Source organism: Plecotus auritus, assembly GCF_963455305.1.
Source record: "Plecotus auritus genome assembly, chromosome: 7".
In the NCBI taxonomy this organism is placed as follows: domain Eukaryota; kingdom Metazoa; phylum Chordata; class Mammalia; order Chiroptera; family Vespertilionidae; genus Plecotus; species Plecotus auritus.
In genome coordinates, this window is record NC_137774.1 from 111,572,251 (window position 1) to 111,579,486 (window position 7,236).

A 7,236-nucleotide genomic window follows, 5' to 3' on the forward strand; every position below is an offset into this window, starting at 1 on the left:
AGAAACAGCAGCAAGCATTACAGTGATCAAGGACTAACTCTTGGACTTTGAGATTATGCTAGAGATACTCTTGTTCTGCAAACCCCAGGACACAAGAGTCAGGAATAAGAACCTTTCCATGTATCCTAAAGATGTAATACTAAGCCATCAGCCTTCATTTTGGAAGCAAAATATGGTTTAACAACTTTAATGACTCAAGTCCTATTATAAAATTGTTAAGGATCTGAAGGCCTCAGTTAAAATTTTCAATTAAATTTTACTGTACTTTATAAAGCTAGTTATATCAGAGATCCATAAAACTTTCAAGAAATACCACATGCTAATGTCAAGGATCTAATGAACATTGTTCATGTAAGTCTTCACTTCTAACTGAATATTATACATACTACATCCACACAGGATGAGCTATTTTCAAGCAACCTCCTTCACAGTGATGTAATTTTAAAGACTTTTCTGATTGAGCCAATGTAAAAAGCGTTTTTACATACTAAATGTCTAGAATATAAGTATTATAGTATTGAGTTTCTCCTTCTCCTAAAACTACTTGTCCCACTATGGAAATACTTCTTCTGCAAATAAAATAATTTATATAGAAAGCTAATTTCAATTTTTCTACAGAAACTAGTGTTATTTTATTTACAATAAAGACCATAGCGCTGTGACTCAAATGTTTAAATGTTTGTTATCAGTTACTCTGATTTTGAAATGTAAGACTCTTCATTATCAATTAACAAATTTAGTAATATTTTCTTCTATAGTATTACAATACTGATTTTATAGAGTGAAAAAGCATTCATTTAGAAAAATGTGTAACTTGGATGTCAGCTGTAGTACTATAAGGTATGTCTCAAGGATTACGAATAATAGTTACACTTTTTTTAATGACTCACTTTCCTCAATAAATCAGAGAAGATTCAAGTTTATCCCAACAATGACATCATTTTCAGTCACTTGTATCATGGTATGCTTTCTTGAGCAGAAAAGAACAAAATGGAATTACAGAGCATGGCAGGGAACTGCACATTAGTGTAAGATACACATGTAAATATATTGTACAGGATGGGAAAAAATATTGACAATCACTGACTTAGATGACAAAACCTTTGTTTTACTGCTGGATGAGGCAATGAGGACTATCAGGTTCAACTCCTAACTCCTCACTCAGTTCAGTGCTTACTTCACAACACCCAATAACTACAGGCTGGTCTGAGCATTTAAATTGTATGTTTTTGAGAATTAAAACCCTAGGCTCATAGAAAACACATTTTGACATAGGGTTAGTTATAAAATACTAGAGGCCCATTGCACGAATTTGTGCACAGGTAGGGTCTGGCCGACCCACCCCGATCGCGGCCAATCGGGCAGGGCCGGCTGGGGGGGAGGTGACGCAGGAGGTTGGCCAGACAGCCCTAGCCACGATCAGGATGTTGGGGGGCCGATCGGGGTGGGGCTGGCTGGGGGAAGGGGCCACAAGCAGTTGGCCAGCTGGCCCAGCCCCCTGGTCGAACTCCCAGGCGAGGGGACAATTTGCATATTAGCCTTTTATTATATAGGATTGCTCCTTAATAAATTATCATACATTAGAAGGAGGCAGAAGACACTCAACTAAGAATTTTATGTAATTACATTTGAAAATACAGTTTAAGTTTTAAACAGATTAAGTAAATGTGGTTTAAGGTGGGGGGAACACTAGAGATTTAAAAAAGTAATAGTTTTTCTGTACCCACTTTTAAGCAAATATTTGTAGTTTAAATGAAAAAATTTTGGGGAAACCATCCAACAATAGATGATAATCTAGGGTGAAAGAATAATAATTCAGAAATTCAGACAAACTAGACATATTTGAGGTAAACAGCATTTAAATTTCTGACTACCCTATTGGGATAGAATAATTGAAGAACTATAAAAGAACAGCTCATCAGAGATATTTCTAATTATTTGCTCTTCAGTACAAATGCAAATGTCATTCAACTTAAGTGAACATAATATAATTATTTTAATTTTCTAAGTCTAAATTTAGGGGCTTTTAGGATGCTAGAATAAACAGAGTCATATTAGGAGAGATAAAATTAAAGGTATAATGTATGGAACCTACATAACATGGAACTTCCTAAATTCAGGCATTTTACTCTCATTTCTTCATTAACAACTTTGTGAGGCAATTTAATCATTCCAGTTTTATTGATGAGAAAACTGGTTTAAAGAGATTAAATAACTTCCCCCAAATCCCACAAAATAAATTCCTGAGATCTAACTGAAACCCAGATTATCTGGCTCCCCCCATAAAAATGAATCTTGCCCTGGCCGGTGTTGGTCAATGGTTAGATCGTCTGCCTGCGGACTGAAGGGTCCTGGTTCAATTCCCTGTCAAGGGCATGTACCTGGGTTGCAAGTTCAATCCCTAGCTGTGTCAATGTTTCTCTCCCCCTCCTTCCTTCCTTCCTTTCTTCCTCCCTCCCTCCCTACCTTCCACTCTCTCTGAAAATCAATTGGGTGAGGATTAACAAAAAAATATATGAATATATGAATATTCTTTCACTGTACACACTGTACGCTGTCACCTAGCAAAAAAACACCTACTTTAAAATTGTCGGTCTTTTAATTAAAATCTCCTAAAGGAGGAGACAATGTCAAGGTTATAGTAAGTGGTGATAATGTATAGATTAAAAGTTAGTCATGCTTTAATAAGTGTATATGAATGTTTGGGAAATAATTCCAAATCATGCATGACATTAAATTTTTAAAAGTTGAATATACAATATCCCAAAAGTGAAGAAATCTGAAAATTTTTGTAGAAAGGCACTAAAAAAACTTCATCTTACCTATTTTTTTTAATTTTTTACCTAGATATGTTGAATTCCAAAGAAAAAACTCCAGAGGCCCCATGCTGTGTCAGCCATAAAACAAATTCGTATGGGTAACTAGGATTATATTTATATTTATGAAATAAGGAGATCATTGCTTGGGTCGGATTCTTTTTTTCTGACTCCAATATGTCCTCTATTTATTCCTTTCCAGTTTCCTTCCAGATCTTGGAGCCATCTTCTCATTTAGGGTAACTGAGTCTCAAGTTCAGGAAGTCTTACAAGTTTAGAAGCAAGTGCAGATATACTGCAATGAAAACCATAAAATTGCATTGATTGGTAATATTACCAAAAAAAATTTTTTTTCAGTTATTTTCCAACACATTAACTATGGTGGGATTATCAGTGACTTTTCTTTTCTATAGTTTTACTAAATTTACTTTAAAGCATTTAACTTTTATAATAAAAATTAAAAAGAAAGAAGAAAAGGAAAAACAGAAGGCAGAGGCGGGGAAACCTAGAGATTGATTTAAAAATATCTAAGTATCTGCTGAAATCGGTTTGGCTCAGTGGATAGAGCGTCGGCCTGCGGACTGAAGGGTCCCGGGTTCGATTCCGGTCAAGGGCATGTACCTTGGTTGCTGGCACATCCCCAGTGGGAGGTGTGCAGGAGGCAGCTGATCGATGTTTCTCTCTCATCGATGTTTCTAGCTCTCTATCCCTCTCCCTTCCTCTCTGTAAAATATCAATAAAATATATTTTTTTAAAAATAAATAAATAAAAATAAAAATATCTAAGTATCTTATTCTTTCCAAAGTTCCAAAACTATGACCTGCTTGTTCCCTTTAATCCCTCAGTAATATGATAAATTAATCACACATAAATATGTCAAAGACAAGTGAGATATTTTAAAAATGAATTAATCCAAAGATCTCTAAATTCTATAGCTCTTAATTGCAATAGTTAAGAAATTAGTTATAAAAATGAAGTATGAAAAAAGATTCTGGGGTAAACTAAAACTAGTAAACAGGATTTAAATACTTAAAGAGTAAACAGGATTTAAATACTTAAAGAAAGTCCATTACAAAAATACATTCTTATTCCAAAACCACATATTTAGATTGATCCAATTTATTAAGTATGTTACCAATGCATTGCATAACTGATAGCCCCTTGGACCTCTCTTCAAAAAAAGATGCTTATTTAAAAATCAAGTACAAAACTAGAATCTATTAACATGGGAGTCCAGTTTTAGAACAAAACTTTATTTGTGTAACAAGTTCACTAGATACTCACTTTTTCTGATTACCAAAATGCAATTTATTCATCTGGGCCTTGATTTACAAAAATTATGACTTCTTACAAGCTTGCTTTATAACAATCTCATGGAATTAAACTGCTATAGGTTTTATAAACACTACTTCCATCTACAAATAGAAATAAGTACCCTATAATATTTTGGAATGATATATAGTTATGCTGGTTTTCTAACTTGATCACTTCAGTTCTTCTGTTCCTTGTATTCATTATGTAACAACTGTCTTAAAAATGTTATTGCTGTGTAGGTAGGTAGTTACTGAACAATTCAAGTTTTGTGCGACTGGAGGAAAGAAAATGGCAAGTTTGAAATGGTCACAGACCAGAGTTATAGTTACCTAACAGTTGAAGATGATCTGAAAGTGATTTTTCTACCAAAAGCCTAGACTGTTTCTTCCAAACCACTGACAACAACCTTTGAAGTAGAACAGAAGCTGCATTAACTGGCCCCTACATAATTGTACATGGTATATGTTTTATGCTGCTAGCCATCCGTGAGGAGGAGAAACAGATCTTCAACAAAGGCCTTCCATGGAAGAAGATAGAGAAAACGTTTCCACATTCATGGAAGAAAACAGAAAACGTTTCCACATATGCCGATGTACTCTATTAATACATTCCCAATACCTTTGGCAACAGTTTCCTTGGTTCAAGAATACTAGCAGAAAATTATTCCTGGATTACAAAAGATATACTCAGCCTTCCTTTGCATTAACTGGCAAACTTGTGGCTCTTCATAAATGTCTCTCTTAATACCATATAGATGAACCAAGGCTACAACACTGAGGTACTGGTTATTCTTTGCAATGTTTTGTTGTTTTTAATCCTATTTCCATTCCATAGGTTGAAAAGCATTTTCTAGTCTTTAATCGCTAAAATAGTTTTGGTCTATTCTTATTGATTTTTACTTTATACTTTTATATACAGTGACTCCGTTTGAGAACTTTATTATCATCTTAAAATACCTGGAGGAAAACGGTATACTACCCCCTTAGAGCCGTTGATGTCAAAGTGACAGTGAGACCACTATGATTATATGCAGCTTCTTACCAATTAAGAAGATTGAGCCTTCTTTTTAACCATAAGGCGAACGAATATCAAAGGCTACAAGCCTTAATACGTTTTTAGAGTTGGGATTGCACAGCACTAGGTAACGTACAAAGTAAAAAGCGACAATGTCACAGTTAACTCCTTATCGTTTGTGCATGATGTACCCCAGCCAGGCGGTACCAATACCAACCCAAAGAGTGTGTTTAAGAAAGTTGATACTAAGGGAAACGCCAATGGCACAAAGCTGACCCAAGGATGCCTCTCAACACCTCCTCACCCCTATATGGCAAGGAGAGAACGCTGCAAAATTGCCCCGGCTGCAGTAGCTTCACACTTATTAGTTTATCTCTTGGCTGTCTCTTTGGAGTCACCTCGGCCCCAGAAAGGACCAGGGACCCGACAGGACCCGGGATGGAAGGTGAGGGGTAAAGGCAGGAGGTGAGGAAGCTGTCCTGCGGGAGAAGAGCTGGGGTCGGACTGCGGCGGGGAAGGGGAGGGGGTTGTCAATGGAGAGTGCAGGGCCCCAGAGGTAGGAATTGGGGAGCACCTAGGGGTTCGAGTGGCCGCCACAGATGGAGGACCCCGCCAGGAGAGAAGCTAGCCGAGAAATGGGGATGCGGGCGTGATGGGCGGTGCCTACGGTCCCCCCACCACCTCCCCACACCCCGCAGACCCCCGACCCGGCGACGGGGCGGGGCCGTGGCGCCCGCCTCAGCCTTTACGCGCCGGCACCCGCCCCCTCAGGCTCCGGTCCCCGGTGGGTGGGAGGGGCGGGCCTCGCGGGGCCGGGTGGGCAGCGCGGCCCAAAACCCGAAGCAGGAATGCTCCGCCGCGGGCGCCGGACGAGCGGGAGACCCCGCAGCTTGGGGCGGGAGGGTGGGGGTGGCTGAGGGCGTAGGAAGAGCATTCGGCGCAGCCGCCGCAGCCCGGACAGAGTCCCAGGCACCCTTCTGCGGACAGGAGTGTAGCCCCCGTTCTCAGCCGGCCTTCCCTCCGCTTCCCCCCTCCCCCGGCGTTGCCCCGGGCAACAGCGCCCGCCGCCCGCCGCGCGAAACTCACTTACCTAGAACCTGACAAGCAGGAGCCCCTCAGACCCGGGAGCCAGTCACCACCCCGCGTCACGGGGCCGCCTCAGCCAATGGGCGCCGCTGTCACGAGTCTCTACGGCCAATCCAGCTGCGCTCCGGTCTCGGGGCACCTCGAGGCCTCAGCCAATGGGCACGAGCGGAAGGCGGCGCTGCCGGCCGGCCCCCAGCCCCCTCCTCCACCACCTCCCTGGAGGTGGGGCGCGGCCGATTGGCCCGGGCCCCGGAGGGTGGGACTCGGGCTCTCGGCCCGGTGGGCGTGCGCGGACCCGGGCGGCGGGCGCGGTCAGGGGGAGCGTGGGGCGCGGCCGCCGCCCTCGGGGCCCGCTCCTCGGCCCGGGTGGGGTCCCGAAGTCCTCCCGTTTGCGCGGCTCCCTCAGGTCCCGCAGCCCGCTCCTCCAGCGGGTGTCCGGGGCTGGCGGGTGGGAGCGAGGGCGGGATGCGCCCGAGGCGGACGGCGGCGTCACAGGAAACTTTGGGAGACTCGCCGGCCGCTGCCGGGAAGTGGCCAGGCCGGGAGTGATAAGCTGGGGCCGCCTGCGAGGGACTACCCCGCGGGTCGGCGGCCGGAAGGGAATTCGGAGGGTGGGGGCGGAGGCGTGAGTAAAATGCTCCGTGTGCCCGCGGGGTACTGGTGATCCCGGGGCTGCTTCGGGGTCGCGGACCCCGACCCCTAACTGAGCACTCTTCACCTTCAGAATCAGTCCCTTTTTGCCGTACGTTTGGCTTCCATCCGTTGTAACTTTAGAATGGTTTTCAGCTTCTTCAAAGGATGCAATTCCTTAAAGGCAGGAACTGGATCTTTCTCACCCCTGTAACTCCCGCGCCTGAGACTCTTAAGACAGGCGACACACTCAGTGCTAGAACTGGGAGAGATGCTGTTTCCAAGCGTCCTGACAATAAAAGTTCCTACATCTTCGGGAGACTAGAATGCGTGAAGAACCCACATTGGTTTGGTCTTCCGGAGAGACTGAAGCGTC

General features: G+C 43.1%; 1 protein-coding gene across 4 annotated transcripts in view; it reads right to left on the minus strand.

Annotated features, from left to right (window-relative positions):
• Positions 1 to 6,326, minus strand: part of FER (FER tyrosine kinase) — a 310,506-nt gene extending 304,180 nt beyond the window's left edge. For 3 of the 4 annotated variants that reach the window (XR_013961110.1, XR_013961111.1, XM_080678365.1), the window contains exon 1: positions 6,235 to 6,308. The gene's annotated coding sequence lies outside the window, so the exon portion shown is untranslated. Of the gene's footprint in view, positions 1 to 6,234 lie in introns of all 4 variants that reach the window. The other variant, XM_080678364.1, reaches the window with a different exon arrangement.
• Between the last annotated feature and the right edge of the window lie 910 nt (positions 6,327 to 7,236).